This window comes from Podarcis erhardii, assembly GCF_964252035.2.
Source record: "Podarcis erhardii genome assembly, chromosome: 8".
In the NCBI taxonomy this organism is placed as follows: domain Eukaryota; kingdom Metazoa; phylum Chordata; class Lepidosauria; order Squamata; family Lacertidae; genus Podarcis; species Podarcis erhardii.
The window spans coordinates 8,480,696-8,500,048 of NC_138499.1; the positions used below are offsets into that span (position 1 = coordinate 8,480,696).

General features: G+C 43.4%; 1 long non-coding RNA gene across 2 annotated transcripts in view; it reads right to left on the bottom strand.

Moving 5' to 3' along the window:
* LOC309349074 overlaps window positions 1–19,353 on the bottom strand; it is a 323,506-nt gene that overhangs the window by 170,181 nt on the left and 133,972 nt on the right. The window lies entirely within an intron of this gene.

A 19,353-nucleotide genomic window follows, 5' to 3' on the forward strand; every position in this document is an offset into this window, starting at 1 on the left:
AGTCATGAATGATTCTGGGCTTGCGGCGCTCATCTCGCTTTACAGGCTGAGGGAACAGGCATTTGTCCGCTTCCGCAGAGAGTTTTCCTGCGTCATGTAGCCAGCATGACTAAGCCGCTTCTGGCAAAACCAGAGCAGTGCATGGAAATGCTGTTTAGCTTCCTGCTGGAGCGGTACCTATTTATCTACTTGCACTGCATGCTTTCAAACTGCTAAGTTGCTGGTGCCTAGCTGTTGGCTATTGAGTTTTCGGTTTTTGAACGTTTCATATCTTGAACGGTCTTCCGGAACGGATTACGTTCAAAAACCGAGGCACCACAGTATTTGAAAGGAAGGCTTAACTGTTAGGCAGCCAGACAGAAATACAAATAGTATCCCAGAAAATAAAAGGGAAAAGAAAAGAAAAGAAAGAATAACAATATTAATATGCCCATGTGACTTCCCTCCTTCAGTACTCATCATCCCTTAAACTTTTAAGTTCTTATTTACATTGCATCTTATACATCTCATCTTTAATGTTTTAAATATATTAATTTTTCCTAGGTCTACTTTACAAACTTAATCTATACATACCAACATGTTCTCCTTAGAACGGTGTTTACTCAGGAATTCTTCTTGTTGTGAGACTTTTGTGGGTAAACTGAAAGTTAGTTTGTACCCTGCTGAGAACCCAGAGCTGAGAGGAAGGGTGTGTCAGAAAGAAAATGATTTGAGGTGTGTGTGTGTGTGTGTGTGTGTGTGTGTGTGTGTGTGTACCTTTTTATTAATACAATATTTGTTATATGTAATTGTTTATTTTTCTAATATTTTGTTTGTCTGGTGTTGCTTCAGTTTTCTGTACACTACTTAGAGATATTTTTTAATATATCAAGTGGTATAGAAATTAAACAGTCCAATCAAATTTATCTAATCAATTGGTGGTGGGGCTGGTAGGAGTTGTATTTCAAAACATCTGAAGGATACCAGTTTGCAGAAGTCCGCCCTAGTACTTTTCAGAAAGACATGTTGAAATTGCAAATTGGACTCATATCCTAATTGTGATAGGTGGGTTGATTTTTCGAGCTTTTAACATCTTCAGAATCATTGTCCAGCATCCAGCATTTCCCTTATTTTCTGATCTTCCCATCCACCTATGTTCTGAGTTGCCTAAAACACTCTGAGCCACTGTTACTTATCGTTCTGTTTCAGCTCAGCTGGCCCAGTCGCTGTGTTTCATTTGCAGTGGCTCAGCCACAAATTACAGCATTTGTTGCGGACTACCTTCAGTCTTGAAGCATCTGTTTGAGCTCGCTGAACTGGAGAATGCAGCAATGGATCAATGTGCATTCGCAATAATCCATCAGCAGTTGATAAAGGGACGCGAGACAGTTACAGCTCACTGGCCCATTCCTTTCATTTTAATTTGCTTATGCTGCTTTGGGGAAATTGTTTGTGATCTCTGGCTCTGTTTTCAAGGCAGGGTTCCCTTTCCCTTCATGACCTTGCATATATCTAAACTTTATTTTGAAGAGATGTTCCAGAGGAAGCAATGTTTGCCCGTGCACCTGGGATAAAGGCTCGAGAGACAGGACTTTTGATTTATGGTTGTGTTTATTCAGCATCACATGAGAATCTGAAGCAAAGCAAAGCAATCTCTTCCATTGCAAGCAGATGGAACATATCTAGGCAGAGAGAGGAGGTCGTGCCTACCAGCTTGGGCAAAACCATCCCAGGAAAGCTCAATCACTGTATGTGGGTGATGATGAGAGGCATATCTTTGTACCTCTCTGTATAGGGGAACAGAAGCTGTGTAGGATCTAAGCTAGGCACTCCACTCCAAAGCCCATCATTCTGCAGGGAGCACACATCAGGCACCAATAATACGAAACCAAGGAGCCTCCTAGGTCCCTTGGCAATGGAAGATGGAGAAACGTCTTTCACTCAAGAGCATCTCAGGGTGCTTATCACTGGCATTAATCCTAACCTGCTTACCTGCCCACATTAAATGTCAACTGGAAGCAAAATCAAACAGCCAAATAAGCAAGCCGAAACCTACTGCAACCTAATCATGGAAGGGACAGTGTGGAGTAGGTGAAAACAAAGTTCCATGGAAAGCCAGTTGAGGAATACCCAAAAAATTACTATGCAAATCCCAAAGGGTGTCTAGAAAAGCCCACACTGCCCATGGGTGGTTGAACTGAATGATGTGGAGATCAGAGAGGGGAACGGGAACAGAGGAAGGAGCCTTATAGACTGAGTCAGACCACTGGTCTATCTAGCTCAGTGTTGTCCACACTGGGTGGCAGCAGCTGTCCATACAAGGAAAATTCATTCCCCTCGAAAGGAGAGGCTGAGCGTTCATTATACCTCCAGTCCATTCTCTATCAATCAGTGAGAAGAACGATGCATTTGAAAACAATCAAACAGGAGTGAAAATTGTAAATATTCATGGGTGGTGTGCAGGGTTTGAGTCATGCTTATTCTGCTTTGGATTTGGCCAGTGGCTATTTGTGAGTGTCCTTTCTTTCTCTCCACAAATCAACTCACCAGTGGTCTGCACTTTGCAGCCTTCCCAGGTGTCTGGACTTCAAACATAGGCCAGAGGATTATGTATTGAAGTAGATTCATTAGATTGGGAAACTAAATTAGTTCTTAATGACTCTTAACGACTGCAATAGGTTAACGACCTATTGCAACCTATTGCAGTCGTTAAGAGTCGTCAACAGGCTCATCACAGCTATCTGCCAATCACCCATTCCCACCACCCTTCTGAGTAATACCCCTCCCCACCTTCTCACTATATAGAAAGGTCTGGTGACTTCTGTTTCAGTGTATCTGAAGAAGTGTGCATGCACACGAAAGCTCATACCTAGAACTAACTTAGTTGGTCTTTAAGGTGCTACTGGAAGGAATCTTTTTATTTTGTTTTGACTATGGCAGACCAACACGGCTACCTATCTGTAACTAGATTGGGAAGTTCAGGCAGCTGGCGAGGCTGCAGAGTGCTGGAGAAACATTTATGGGAATGAGAGAGATAGAAAAATACAGTGGTGCCCCGCAAGACGAATGCCTCGCAAGACGAAAAACTCGCTAGACGAAAGGGTTTTTCTGTTTTTGAGGTGCTTCGCAAGACGAATTTCCCTATGGGCTTGCTTCGCAAGACGAAAACGTCTTGCGAGTTCTTGCGAGTTTTTTCCTCCCCCCCCTTTTTCTAAGCCGCTAAGCCGCTAATAGCGCTAATCCGCTAAGCCGCTAATAGCCGTGCTTCGCAAGACGAAAAAACCGCAAGACGAAGAGACTTGCGGAACGGATTAATTTCATCTTGCGAGGCACCACTGTACACACACCACCCTTGACAACATTGTAACACTAAGGCAAGCTCAGAACAATGCACTCACTGAAATCCTAAAGACTAGAAGAAACAGAAACATTTACAATTTGGGTCCAGGATACCTGAAAGAGTGCCTGATTCCTTGTACTCCTGCCCATTCACTGAGAATTTCAGGAGAGTTAGTGACCACCCCTATGTCTCAGATGTATGACTTGTATCCACAACAAGATGTGCATTTAATATTGTGTGCCCAACCCTCTGAAGCTGCCTCCCAGCTGTGATTCGACAGACTGACTGAACTTCAGGTGCTTGGCAAAGACCTTCCTCCTTTAGCTGACATTTGAAGTAAGTTATATTATGCCAATTTTTGGTACTTATATCTTTATCCATGGTTGGTTGGTTGGTTGGTTTTCATTCCTAAACACTTTATTATTTGACTGATTGCTTTACTAACTGTTATGTAAACAGCTTTGCGACTATCTATGGTGAAAAGCGATCAATAAATACTGGAAATAAATAATAAAAACAAGGAAGGTTTTTGAAGAATTGGAGGATAGGTTCTGACGAAGCACTACCAAAAACGTAAGAAAATGAGTCTGGTGGGTTTTGTTTTTGTTTTATATATGCACTTAAAAAAAATAATTATATGAGCAGTTTTGGCCCACTCCTAATCTAGACAGCACCTGCTACTTCAAGCTCTAAGTGCTTGTAGTACAACATAGCTCAGGGCAATGCAGAAGGTGTGCCTCCCTATATTCTCAAAGGACTCTCTTGATGGTAGAATGATCCTCAAAGTGGTAAAGAGTAGCTCTAAGTGGGACAGCTGAATGAATGGAGGCTATGCCTGCCTCTAACAGGTATAAATTGGGACTGACAGATGAAGTTGAGCTTTCCTTGACATTCTTGTTAGAAATACAGGTTGGGATCCAAGAGAGATGGTGGGGCAGGTTATGGAAAAGGAGGAGAGGGAGAGGAAAAGAAGGATGGATGTGTGCCTGTGTGTCAAGCAGGGGGCAGGGGGTGATCTAACAAGGTTTTGCTCCGTGTTGATATGCGGCGGGCAGCTCTTGACCACTGCCAGGGTGTTTATTCTTGTGGAAAATTGGCCGGAGCAGAGTGGATGGCTCTCGACACACCGCACAAAGGAAGTGACAGTGATTCTGTGCTAATGGAAAGATACGAATTGCATGAGAAAGCGTCAGGCGAGCTCGGGCCTTTGAAAAGCAAAAGAGTTCTACTTGTTTGAACTTTAGTTTATCTGATGGAAACACTAGCTGTCAGCTCAATTCAGCTCCTCTTTCTTCTTTTCAGAGGCTGCCAGACAGCCCTCATTGAGATAAGCTTCAGGAGGAGGGGAGGAAAAGGAGAGGGCAGAGAGGGAGTCAGGAAATGCAGCTGTAACTGGGTAGCGTGATGGAAATGAAGGCACTCGAGAGGGCTTGGATGGAAATAAGTGGGTAAATATTTTAAAGCAGGCATAGGCAAACTCGGCCCTCCAGATGTTTTGGGACTACAACTCCCATCATCCCTAGCTAACAGGAGCAGTGGTCAGGGATGATGGGAATTGTAGTCCCCAAACATCTGGAGGGCTAAGTTTGTCTATGCCTGTTTTAAACAGTAGCCTGTTGTGCTGTTATGCACTGGCCTAGGGAATAATAATAATAATAATAATAATAATAATAATAATAATATATTATTCATACCCCACCCATCTGGCTGGGTTTCCCTATCCACTCTGTGCGGCTCCTAACAAAAGATTAAAAATACATTAAAACATCAGTCATTAAAAACTTCCTGATACAGGGCTGCCTTCAGATGTCTTCTAAAAGTCAAATAGTGGTTTATTTCCTTGACATCTGATGGGAGGGAGTTCCACAGGGTGGGCGCCACTACCAAGAAGGCCCTCTACCTGGTTCCCTGCAACCTCACTTCTCACAGTAAGGAAACCATCAGAAGGCCCTCGGAGGTGGACCTCAGTGTCCGGGCTCAACAATGGGAGTGGAGACGCTCCTTCAGGTATACTGCGCTGAGGGAACCACACTTTAAATCTGCTCCCCTGGTCTACTGAACATTCCAGTGCAAAGGATTTCCATGCTGTGTCTACACCATTGGCTCTTCAACACTGTACATCCAGTATTTGATATCAGACAGGCTGTGTTCTGTAGTGGTTAGAATGGCCATCACTGCCTCCCATGGGAGTGACTGCCACAGTTTAACTATGTGTTGCATGCAGAAATATTTTCTTCTATGCATCCTGAATCTTCCAACACTGGCTGTCCAGAATTTCTAGTGTTAGGAGAGATGGGGATATTCCCTGCTTTCTCCAGGCAAAACACCATTTTATAAACTTCTATCATAGAATTGTAGAGTTGGATCATCTAGTCCAGGGGCGTCCAACTTCCAAGAGACTGTGATCTACTCACACAATTAAAAACTGGCAGTGATCTACCCCTTTTGGGGGAGGGATTCAGGGCAAAGTTATTGAGCAAAGTTGTTGAGCCAGATGGAAGAGTCAGCGATCGCCTGCAATCTCCCAAAACATCCTGGGAATTGACCAGGATGTCAATTCGCAATCGACATGTTTGACCTCCCTGATCTAGTCCACCCGCTGCAATCCAGGGATGTGTAGCTGCCCCATATGGGGATCGCACCTGCAACCTTGGCATTATGAGCACCATGCCGTAACCAGCTGAGCTATCTTGTTATCTTCTCTCTAAAAAGACCAAATGCTACAACCCTTCTTCATAGGAGAGTCACTTTGGTTGCCCTATTCTGAATCCTTTTCATTTCTACAATAGCCTTTTTGTGTTGAATTATCATTGTAACATAATCATAAATTATGAAACAAGAGAGGGATTCCATAGTAAATGAACCCAAGTGGCAAGGATGCCCCCAAATTACAGTTCTACAGAGTGCTTCACATTCCATAATCCAGTGTTGGGAGGACTCCCAAAGCTACTCCATTGTGTTTTTCCCTGAGATAATCTCTCTCATTCACTGCGCCACATGCTAAAAGAACATTGTTGCTGTTTGCCTTTTGGCAGCCCGTGGAACATTGTTTACTGCACAACTGAGCTGTAGTGGAATGTAGGGAATTAGCTATTAACGATGTGAGATGAGAAGTTGATATTGCAAGACAAAATATCAGGATTGTTATATAGGATTAAAAACTCCACTGAGGATGCTTGAATGACAGACCGACCCAGGCACATCCAATTTCCTGTGGCTGGCAGACTTTTTTATGTGCGCCAAAATATTTATCCACTAATCACGCCATTATCTGTGGAATCTTTGCAACAGCAGGCAAAGCTTCAGGGAGGGCAGCAAACACAGGGACAAATAAACAATACATTTTTACATGGTTCCAGTATTTCTGGTAGGGAAGCCCAGTGCTTTGTTACAATAATGCTTGTGGAACTAACAGGGATGGGGAGAAATTTGATTCAGTTTACACTTGAAGGCAAGCTTTCATAATTTGCACTTTCTGAAATGACACACAAACTGAAATGAAGCCATCCTTTGAAATTTGCACTTCCCTACATTTCTACAGCCACAAAATGTGTACAAAAATAAGAATGCCTGGACTAGAATAAAGTGTTCATAGAAATGCACGTATTAGTGAAAACAGGAACAAAAAATGCATTCTGTTGGGGGATATTGCTTTGCAAAAATGTGCATATTAGTCCAAAGTGTGCACATTCGGTAAATGTACTGAAGAATTTACATAAGGACTTCTCCTTTTAAATCAGAATCTGATGTGGAAATGTGAAGATATGGAATTAAGATTTTTTTTCGGGGGGGGGGGGGGGTTAAGAAACAGAGAGAAACCAGAATTTACAGGTTCACTTATCCCTAGAATCTACTCTTACGTTTTTGTTTTAGATGTGGCATGGGTAGCACAGGTTAAAGCAGAACTGGAGAACCTTTGGCCCTCTGGACATTGCTAGACTCCAACTGCCTCCATTCCAGACCTCTGCCCATTCCGGCTAACACTGAAAGGAGTTGGAGTCCAGCAGCAACTAGAGGGCCAACAGTTCCTTATCCCAGCCTTTAAGGGATGCATTTGTCTGAGAATCTGTTTGAAGAGTGTCTCTACACTCCAGTTTCATCAGCCTTCATTATGTATCTGCAAAAGGTTTGTGATTTCATGCTCCCACTTGTATCACCATTTTTATTTTATTTTTGAAGTTTTGCTAATCAAGGCTTTCCCATGTTGAAAATGCACAATTTGACATAGAATCTGGACTTCCAGCAGAGATTTGGGCACCAAACTGAAAAGAAAGGAGCCTGTGGGATCAAAAGAGTTGGTAGCACAGCCCCAGGCGTTTTGGATTTGGACACTAACACTACTGAGCCTGAATCTAGGAACTAGTCTAACTTCTGCCATCTATTCTCTGTTCACCTTCCAACATTTGTCAGATAAAAATAGGGACATTCTAATCTACATCAGCATCATTGCTTTTGCCCCAAGTCTCTCCTCTCACTCCTCCAGTGTCCTCCCCACCCCCCAGTGCTCTGTGAGCATGGAGCAGAAGGTATGTGGTTACCCCTGGTACTTCCATCTGCACTTCAATCTACATGCCAAAGGGAGAGACAGAGTTTTTGCCCCATGCTGCTACAGGCAGCACTCAAATGTTAGGCTTGGAGGTGAAGCATTCTGCCTTGTCGAAGCTACAGCTCACCACCAGAGCATAGCAAAATTCCACACGTTTTATTTTGTTGCAATAAATCTGTGGGAGATGTATGCAGGATTGTGCTTTCAGTTGCAATATACTTTTTGTTAGGGTTTCTGCTCTGTGTTTGCAGTCATGAGATTGTTGTCTATCACATGACAGTGTATGTTTTCATTCCACAGTGTGGGAAGTAACGGAGACAGGATGTTTTGGTATTACAGTGGTACCTCTGGTTACGTACTTAATTCGTTCTGGAGGTCCGTTCTTAACCTGAAATTGTTCTTAACCTGAAGCACCACTTTAGCTAATGGGGCCTCCTGCTGCCGCCGTGCCACCACTGCACAATTTCTGTTCTCATCCTGAAGCAAAGTTCTTAACTCGGGGTACTATTTCTGGGTTAGCGGAGTCTGTAACCTGAAGCGTATGTAACCTGAAGCGTATGTAACCTGAGGTACCACTGTACTGTGTTCTGTGAAGTGGGATTATTTTCCTTTGTTCTTTCTCTCTTTGCTGTCTGATGAGAAAGAGGAAGGAGCTAAAGCAGAATGCTCCGAGTGTATTATATGTAAATAAACATAGATTAGCCAAAATGCTGTGCTACTGAGTTCTGTTACACAAACTGTGAATACTCTGCGGATCCCTTATGTGCTGATGCTTCTTGGTTATCAGTCGCTGTGGTGTTCAGGCAGAAGAAAGCTTTTGGAGCTCCCGAACAATCGACCAGGAGGAAGAGAACATGCCACTCAGGCTTGTGTCTCTACCAGGGTCCTACATGAGAGTAGGATGATGCTAACACTTTTAACGTGTGGTGTATATGGTAGATTGTAAGTTCCTGCAGGCAGGGACCTGAATATTCCAGTGCCGGTGTGTGTGTGTGTGTGTGTGTGTGTGTGTCTGTGCAATAACAAAATAATTATAGCAACAATCCATTTTCAGTGAGGTAGTGTCATGTATCCAAGAGAGTAACCTGCTAGTAAGAACCAATTAAGGGAGAAGCTAATGGCTGGATGTTAGAGTAGGGGGAAATATATATCTCAATATAATGTACAAGGAGAGTTTTTAGCATGTACAGTGAAGAATGGAATAAGTAAGTTGCATTTCGAGGACTGTGGTTGGATGAGAGATGGTGAGGTGCTGGGGTGGCAGAAAGTGATTGAGTAAATGATGAAAAGCTAAGGTGGTGAATATATCATTGCAGATATCAATATTCTGCAGTTTGAAGAGACTGGATGCATAAAAACTAACTCCTTTTGAAATAAAACATTGTCCAGACAAATTAGATATTATTCAAAACTTTACCTGCAGAACTTTCTTCAAAAACAGAACAGAAACATCAAAGATATATCCAAATAAAGTCCAGCACAGGCTGAGCATCTTATAAATAACTTTACACAGGATACAATTACACCCTCCATTGCACCCTGAAGCTGTATGCTCCTGGAGTGAGTCATTTACATATTACTTCCATTAATAACTAAGACCAAAGACCAAAGGCAACTCCCTTTCAAAATGGAGATTTGCAACCAAATACCTGATCTAAGGTTAAACACTCACATGTTAGCTGCTAGAGAACAACAGCAGTTAATTATTGACCCATCAAGGAGCTCATAGACCACTTCTTGCTGTTCTTTAGCTTTAATTGAATCTCTCAGATAAACCCTTTGGCATCTCCATTACAGTGTCAATTAAACAATTATACTTAACATATATGCCGTATATAGTGTGTGTCCTATTGGAAATGTTCTCTCATATTCTTTGAACTTTGTCCTGTAATGCGTTATGGAATAAAGGCTGACTGGCTGGGAACTTGGGGTCAGCCTCTGTACTTGAACCCTCCAAGAGGAACTTCCCCCACTGTGAATAATACTTCCTAGTGCAAAAACCTGAAGTGCCGCAGGTTGAGGAAGTTTGCTTTAAATACTTTTTTCAAAAGAAACTTTGACTGCAGCTGCAGAGTCATTTTCAGAAGTGATTGGGACAACAAAGGACTTCAATGAAGCTAAAAGGGCAGGAGGAGGGGTGGAATCTAAGGACTGCGAAGAAAGGCAGGAGTTGAGGACAGGAGAGATGAAGGGCAACCCTAGATATCCACAACAAAGCCCCATTGTTCCCCTTAACTGCACAGCCATCAGCTTTGAGAAGATCTCAGGGGTGGGGGAAGGGACATGGAAGGAGCACGCTCAGCACTTTTCCGTTATGTCTCTCTGCTCTTCCCAGATATTGTGCCACTACTGTTAACCAGGAAATTAAGCAGCCGCTGCACATCTTTTCAGCCCCCTCTTAATGGCCTCTCTTGCAATTACATTTCTCACAGAATGCAAAAGATAAGCTGACACAGCTTCTGAGATGCCCCCTCTGAGTTTTCACTCTGCCCTTCTCCTGACAAGTCCCAGCTGTTGGTCCTGGAGACTTGAAAGGAGAGACAAGATGATATGCAAATTGACACAGCATATTGAACATCGAGCCGCGGAGCTTTTCATTTACATTTCCAAACGCGCCGCATTTAAGACATAGATTATTTACACACAGCGTGGCTTCTCTTCACCACTGCTGATCATTGCTTGAATCTCACTAGTGAGTTTAAAAATAAATAAATGCGGCTCCTGATTTCATTCCTGCATGCCTCCAAAGGTCTAAAGTAATTAATAATTGACTTTCTCCTCCTGGAATAAATGTATACCTTTCAAGTTCCAAACTTTTGCATTCAGAGATTTACAATTGTAATCACAAAGCTCACTCAAAACGTCCAGAGAAAGATATATCCAGTGTGAAATTGTTGTTTTAAACTAGATTGGATAGAGTTTATGAAGGGTGCTCCTCAGAGCTCTGAAATGTCAAGGGCTTTAAACCATATTATTTTCTTGAAAGTTGCGTTCTGAAAAACAAACAAAAACCGCACAAATAGAAAGACCCCTCTTTCGGAGAATAATCTTTTGGTTTTACAGATACACTTCCAACTCAGGCATCAAAAAGGAAGGAAATCAACCAAATCACACAATATTTATTTTAACTATACTGGAAAATGTAGTTCTGTGCTGCTATAACTGTTGCAGGCATTTCAGATTATTTTGTATGAATTTGTTTGCTTGCTTTTAGAATTTATATCCAACTTACTTTTTGAAAATATATATCAAGGCACCTCATAATAAGAAAAAAAGAAAACAAGAAAGAATGAAAACCAAAAACGTTTCAACAATCATAATTCTTTTTTATATAAAAACACACACAATGTATTGCAGATGCAGCACAAATTGGAATAAAATCCATTTGTTGCATTGGATAGCAATAAAAATGTTATCGATTGAGGCTCCTTTCCAAAGTGTGGGAAAGTGATGTGGTGACTGATGCTTATTGGGCAGAAGGCAGGGAGACCAAAAGTAGGTGAAAACAGATTCAATGAAAGGTAGACCCAAACAACTCCAGTTTCATCCTCATCCTCTTCCTTGCTAAGTTCTACCAGGGCAATCCTGAAATGGAAGAGGGGGAACTTCACCATTCACTTTAATAGACCAACCTCCACTGGGTAAGTGATAGTTTGCAATACGGAGAAGAAGCTCATTGCTCTTTCTAAAGGTAGGGCATTTCAGAAAACAACACAGTCTTCTTAAGCAGGATACCTGTTGCAGAATGTTCTGAGCACTGTTCCACTTGGAAGTTCAGCAAGATGCCTATTCGTAGTATTACAACTACTTATTGATGTCCATTGGACTAAATGGGCTGATTTGTGCATAATGTTTTGGCCTGGGACAGCAGGAATGGGGATGCAGACATTCCTGCAGCCTTTGAGACTATGAATCGTGAGTGTTGATATCACAGGTTTAAGACCTTCCAGAACTGCTTCTGGTCCTTTCCTGCTGTCTGGGGGATTGGGTATTTGGCAAAGGATACCCTCTATTGAGGACGCGGGTGGCGCTGTGGGTTAAACCACAGAGCCTAGGAGTTGCCGATCAGAAGGTTGGTGGTTCAAATCCCCATGACGGGGTGAGCTCCTGTTGCACCGTCCCTGCTCGTCAAAGTGCAAGTAGATAAATAGGTACCGCTCAGGCGGGAAGATAAACGGCGTTTCTGTCCGCTGCTCTGGTTCGCCAGAAGCGGCTTAGTCATGCTGGCCACATGACCCAGAAGCTGTACGCCGCCTCCCTCGGCCAATAAAGTGAGATGAGCACCGCAACCCCAGAGTCGGCCATGACTGGACCTAATGGTCAGGGGTCCCTTTACCTTTTTACTCTCTATTGAAGTGAGATTAATAGGAACACCCAACAGGCCTGCATAATATGCCATGCAGAAAGGGACAGGTGAAGCAAAAACCTGCTCCTGCCCCAGATGAGCCTTGTTGTTGATTTTGTTACAATTGCAATGTCCATTGTGGTTTATTAATCTTCTAATCCACTTTGAAGACTTCAACTGAAAGATGGGATATAAATCTAATAGATACCATTCTCCAATCCTTAGGGATATGCAGGGATTCTACAGAAGATATACATGAATTTGGCATCAGGGAAGTCCATAGGAAAAGGGTGAAAGGTTAAAGTCTGAAATATTTCGCTCTACTGAGTTGCGTATTTCAATTGCTTCTGAAGATCATGATCAGTCAACAGACCATACGTGATAGGGAGGAGGAATCCATCTCATTTGAAAAGTTCGCTGTTGTTGATTACTTTGTTAGAAAAAGCAGCACATCCCATTAAAAAAAGGAGAAAGCCAGAGAAATGTGCCTTCTTTTAAAATCCTAGTTTTGCTGTGCAGCTGTTCAAAACCTGAAGCTTAAAGGGAAGAATGATGCACATGACTCCTACCAGATGGTGCAGACATTTAAGCTGGGAAATGGCATTGGTTTGCTGCCACTGTGAGGCTTGCCTGAGACAAAGGAACAGCAGCCTCAATAAAACTTGGTTGCAAAAAGGAGAAGGAAAAGAACAAAAGGCTATGGGATATAAGGGAAAGATCAGTCTGTTTCCAGTCCATGACACTTTTGCATCGTCCATTTGTGTGTGTGTGTGTTACTGCGCAATTTTTCTGCAACTTGAAATTTTAAAGTTGCATTGATAATGAAAACGAATCATAAAAAGTGTGATTGAAAGTTTGGTGGGGTGTTCAAACTCTTTTGTGCAATTGAAATGTTGGGGGATTCACGGGGTAGAAATTTGCTTCAGTTGTCATTTGAATACAAATCACATTTAAATGCAAACTTACCCAATTTTACCTTCTTGAAACAACACATGGACTGAAACATCCCCCCCATGAGTGAGGAATTCATTTGAAACACCTATGACGGGACATCATCAGGATATAGATTGACACATGCCAAGAAAGAGCCATTGTTGAGTGAGGGAGCATATGCTTTGAACTGATTTATCTTTAATGTCCTGGAGATTCTCCTTTGGCCTTGGTATTGTCACAACTGTCGTAGAATCAAAGAATTACAGAGTTTGAAGGGACCTCCAAGGGTCATCTGGTTCAACCCCCTGAGATGCAGGAATCTTTTGCTCAACTTGGAGCTCAAACCCATGACTCTAAGATTAAGAGTCTCCTGCTTTGTTGACTGAGCTATCCTAGTTGTCAACCTCTTGGGGTGCGACAGAAAGGCACTTAGAAGCAATTAGCTGTACAAAGTGAGCCAGGGAACTGGACTCATAGCACAACATTAGAAGCAGTGGAACTACAGGTAAGCACTGTTACATTCCAAGTCTGGTGCAGGATTAACTGCTGCCTGCCTTTGGAAAGAATTTACTTGCTTGCTTGTGTAGCTGCAAATGATCTCCCCTACCCCAATATAAGTAGGGAATATGTTTGCCATCCTCCCCTCTCTCTGGGCATGAAGACGCATGAAAGGACAAATGTTAGGGGCAATGTATGCTTTTATAACGCAATGGTACCTCTACTCCCAATTCAACCTCTTCATCTCCAATGCACCAAATTAACAAAAATAATTTGGCTCCAACCTGGTGGAACACTCTGTCACAAGAGACTAGGGCCCTGCGGGACTTGACATCTTTCCGCAGGGCCTGCAAGACAGAGCTGTTCCGCCAGGCCTTTGGCAATCTTCGCGGAGCTCTGGCCCAATTGTGGCCAGTGGCTTGAATTTAATTAATTTTATAATGAATGATTTTAGAGTGTTGTTTGTGCTGTACTTTTGTACTGTTTTATTGTTGTTAGCCGCCCTGAGCCCGGCTTCGGCTGGGGAGGGCAGGATATAAATAAAATTATTATTATTATTATTATTATTATTATTATTATTATTATTATTATTATTATTTATATCCATCTGGCTAGGTTTCCCCAACGACTCTAGGCAGCTCCCAACAGAATATTAACCATGATAAAACATCAAATATTAAAAGCTTCCCTAAACAGGGCTGCCTTCAAATGTCTTCTAAATGTCAGAAAGTTGTTTATTTCCTTGACATCTGATGGGAGGGTGTTCCACAGGGCAGGTGCCACCACCGAGAAGGCCTTCTTCCTGGTTCCCTGTAACCTCACTTCTCACAGTAAGGAAACCATCTGAAGGCCCTCAGAGGTGGACCTCAGTGTCCAGGCTGAGCGATGTGGGTGGAGATGCTCCTTCAGGCATACTGGACCGAGGCTGTTTAGGGCTTTAAAGGTCAGCACCAACACTTTGCATTGTGCTCTGAAACGTACTGGGAGCCAATGTAGGTCTTTCAGGACCAGTGTTATATGGTCTCAGTGGCCACCCCCAGTCACCAAACTAGCTGCCACATTCTGGATTCCTTCCGGGTCACCATCAAAGGTAGCCCTACATAGAGAGCATTGCAGTAGTCCAAGCTGGAGATAACTAGAGCACCCACCACTCTGGTGAAACAGTCTGCGGGCAGGTAGGGTCTCAGCCTGTGTACCAGATAGAGCTGGTAGACAGCTGCCCTGGACACAGAGTTGACCTGCACTTCCATGGACAGCTGTGAGTCCAAAATGACCCCCAGGCTGTGCACCTGGTCATTTAGGGGCACAGTTACCAGAACCAGTGTGGTGTAGTGGTTAAGAGCGGTAGTCTTGTAATCTGGGGAACCAGGTTCGAGTCTCCACTCCTCCACATGCAGCTGCTGGGTGACCTTGGGCCAGTCACACTTCTTTGAAGTCTCTCAGCCCCACTCACCCCACAGAGTGTTTGTTGTAGGGGAGGAAGGGAAAGGAGAATGTTAGGCGCTTTGAAACTCCTGAAGGGGAGTGAAAGGCGGGATATCAAATCCAAACTCTTCTTCTTCTTCTTCTTTCAGGACCAAGGAGTCCCCCTCACCTGCCCGCGCCTGTCCCCACAAAACAGTACTTCTGTCTTGTCAGGATGCAACCTCAATCTGTTAGCCACCATCCATTCTCCAACCACCTCCAGACACTCACACAGGAGTGTGAGTGTGTCTGTAAACATAAATATGCTCAATTGATATTGAGCAAGTGCTCATTGCAAACTGAAATATACTTGGAGTTGAGAGTGGATTTAATACTCTTTATTCAGCTCATAGTGGTGAGGAGAAAGGGAAGTTCCCCCCAAATATCTGCTTTAAATACATTATTTGCACAATGGGCTGTACATGATTGGCTAATTCTGGGATTCTCCTGTAGGCCAATCAGGTTGTGGATTCACTTCCACCTGGAGCTGGATTGGGTGGCTCCTGCGGACCAATCATACTGCTGCATTGTTCTAGGACCAATCAGACTGCTGCATTCTGAATCCTATTGTTCTAGGACCAATCAGACTGCTGCATTTTGGATCCTATTCAACTCAGTACATAACACAAACACTGTTAAATAATGTTGTGGCTGTTACAATCTATCATTAGTTATTGTAAGGTTTATATCCCACCTTTCATCCAAGGAACTCAAGGTGGCCGGCTTGGTTGCCGCCCTCCTGCATCCCATCACAATAACCCTGTGAGGTAGGTCTCATATTGCCCAGCTTGAAGCGACTCTTGCAGCCCAGCTCATTCTTTTGGGATGCAGATTATCCAGTTCACAACCATGGTATAGACCAAGGGACTGGGTTTGTAAGCTTGCTCTCATATCTTCTACTGGCCCCAAACTAGATTAGTTTGCTGAGTCGCCAGAGCTTTCTTTTCTGGAAGAAAAGAAACCCCACAGCACTACCTCTGGGCTCATCACTGCAGCATGCAGGTGGAGAGTGCAAAATAAATATTTGTTGCCACGGCGGAATTGCTCACACCTGAATTACTAATGTCGGGGATCTGAGCTTTAGTGAGAAGAACCAACATTTCTCCTGTGGGAGGGAAATACAGAGTCAAAAGAGTGAAAGGGAAAATGTTGTGGTTTGTGGGTATCTGCCAAGTTTGTCAGTTAGCAGCTAGGCTGAGGCTGGTAGACATTTGGCCTGGGACCTCATCAACCCAAATCAGTGAATATTAAGCCTTGCGAATGTCCTGTTGCTTCACAGAGCACCCAGACACAGCTAATTTATCACAGCACGTAATGTTTTTTTAATGTGGCACAGTTCATTATAGGACAGGTGATTATTATTTTTTTAAAAAAATGTATTTTTGGCCCAGACTCCCTCTTGCTTCAAGTTATAAAAACTCAACCTAGGTGGGTTTAAAAAAAAATAAAAAAAAAATCTCCCCTCTGGCTGTGGCTGCTGTTGCTTGGAGAAAGTAGGTCAGTTATAAACATGTTTGTTCTGTCTGACACTTTTACTGATACAGAGCAGTTAAATAAAACACACACGGAGAGAGCCACACACCACGTTCCCTAGACCCATCCTTTCCGCAGCTCTCCTCCTACTCTTGTCGGAGAGAGCTTTTGTCAGCATCATGTCATTGTTCCCTATTAAAATGCATTCAAAGAGTCTTATCACAGAGCTGCAGAGTGGAATGTAATAAAACTGAAGCAGTGTTCAAAAGTCTGAGAGCAAAACAAGGAGCGAGACAAGGCCATATAATTGTTGATTTTGGGGGGGAGGGGGAGAGCGGGAGATTTATTGTCTTACTTTGTCCACCCATGTGGAGTCACTTGAAGCACACTCCACCTGCTACGATTCTGATATATAACAGATCACATGTGGATCACATAAGAGAAGGGGCCGGTTCATCCGAGGATAGGGAGCTGCCTTGTTCTGAGTCAACGACATTGCCCAACTAGTTCAGCATTGCTTGCACTGACTGACAGTGGCTCTCCTTTGACGACAAAGGTCTGGAAACCAAGCCTGATGAGGAATGGTTGAAGAAGCTGGATATGTTTAGCTTAGAAAAAGAGGAGAATGAGAGGAGACAGGATAGCCGTCTTTAAGTATCTGAAGGGCTGTCACATGGAAGGGGGAGCAAGCTTGTTTTCTCCAGCTCTGGAGGGTAAGACTAGAACCAACGGCTTCAGGTTACAAGAAAGGAGATTCCACCTAAACATCAGGAAGAATGAAATGTCTCGGAGTAAGAGCTCTTTGACAGTGGAATGGACTCCCTTGGGAGGTGGTGGACTCTCCTTATTTGGATATTTTTAAGCAGAGGTTGGATGGCCATCTGTCACAGATGCTCTACCTGAGATTCCTGCATTTTAGGAGGTTGGGCTAGATGACCCTCTGGGTCCCTTCCAACTCTAAGATTCTATGATTCCTGGGGTTCAGACTGTTGAGATTTCCATTCCACCTTAAGGAGCAGATGTGTGGAACTGTTACATGTCACATGTATGTTTACATTCCAGCACAGCTTGCTGGGAACTTCCATTGTGTGTACAGCTTTTGCTTTTCCTGTTCTCTCTGAGAAGATGAGAGAGAGAGAGACGGCATGTTTCTTTGTCCTGATTTATGATTAATAAATCTGTAGTTGTAGTATGCTTCCACAAGCCTCATGCCTATTCTGTATGCGCAGTTTGCTCTGCTGATAGTGTGCCCTGGCTCTGAAGCCCGGGTCACTGATTTATGTTGGAGCAGAGGCCGATGGTCTTTGCAGTGGGACGGCTGGAAGGTAATGGCCCAGTTGGGGCTAGCCAGCTGGCCTCCGGGTCCTCTGCATGTTGACACAGACAGCAGTATCTCCCTGGGGATGCTGCGGATCGAGCCTGGGACCTTCCATATTCAAAGGAGAAGCTCCAGCTCTGAGCTGTGGCCTTTCCCCTATGGATGATCTTATTTGGATGCTGACAGCCTCAGAATTGCATTGCAACTTTGTGTTGTAAGCCACCCTTTGTGTTGTGAACTGCTCTGAGATGTACGGATTAAGAGTGGTATACACATTTAATAAATAATAATAATAATACAGGGCTGCCTTCAGATGCCTTCTGAAGGTTGTACAGTGGAATCTTGATTTCCAAGTGTCTTGGAAGCCAAACATTTCAGTTTTTGAATGCTGAAAACCCAGAAGTAATTGCTTCCATTTTCGAACGCGCCTTGGAAGTTGAACATCTTCTGCTGCATGTTTTTCAGTTTTTCCAATTGAACTTGCAGCCAGCCCTTTGTGCATCAGTTTTTGAACTTTACAGAAGTCGAACGGTCTCCCAGAATGTATTATGTTCGAGAACCGAGGTACCACTATATAGTTACTTATCCCTTTGACTCAGCCCTTTGAGCATCAGTTTTTGAACTTTACAGAAGTCGAACGGTCTCCCAGAATGTATTATGTTCGAGAACCAAGGTACCACTATATAGTTACTTATCCCTTTGACTCAGGGGGTCGCATAGCTCCATACCCTAGCTCCATACCCTCCAACATTTCTCTGTTGAAAATAGGGTCATCCTAAGGAGAAGCAGGACATTCTGGGATGAAATCAGAAACTGTGATGGCTTCTGTAAATCCAGGACTGTCCCTGGAAAATAGGAACACTTGGAGGGTCTGAAACTGAAGGCTTTAAATGAACTGCTTTGAAGGCCCTGCTCAAAAAATTGCATATAAATCGAAACATGTGGAAAGTGCTTTCAATAGGGATATATATCCCTTCCTGTGCGTGTGTGTGTGTAAAGTTAATTTTGGCACTTTCTTTCAGCTTCCTGATCCGTAATTTGCCTTTGCTCACCAGATGGCCCATCTTAGAAGGCAGCACTGATGCTCCTCTAATTCCTTTTCAGAGGACGCAGATGAAATCTGCTCCAAAGACCTCTAATTACCTCCATTGTTGCCACGGTGAGTGCATGAAGCACTTTCCCCCATCGTCACCTGCCCGCATGTAAATGATGAGCCCGGTTCCAGACACTGTTTCTGCAGACAGCCAGCTGTGATGCCCTGTTGTGATTCATAATATCAAAGTGTTTATGGAGATTGTTGAATTTACATGTTTATGAAGTCTGCGGAAAAAAAGAAAGTAATTTAATTGATGGTGTTTGCTTTGCTGCAGCCGGGCTTATGCAGTGCTCCACATGGCAAATAAATTGACTGGTGTACAGGCAGGCATGGAGTCTTATCAGGACAAAGATCAACCACA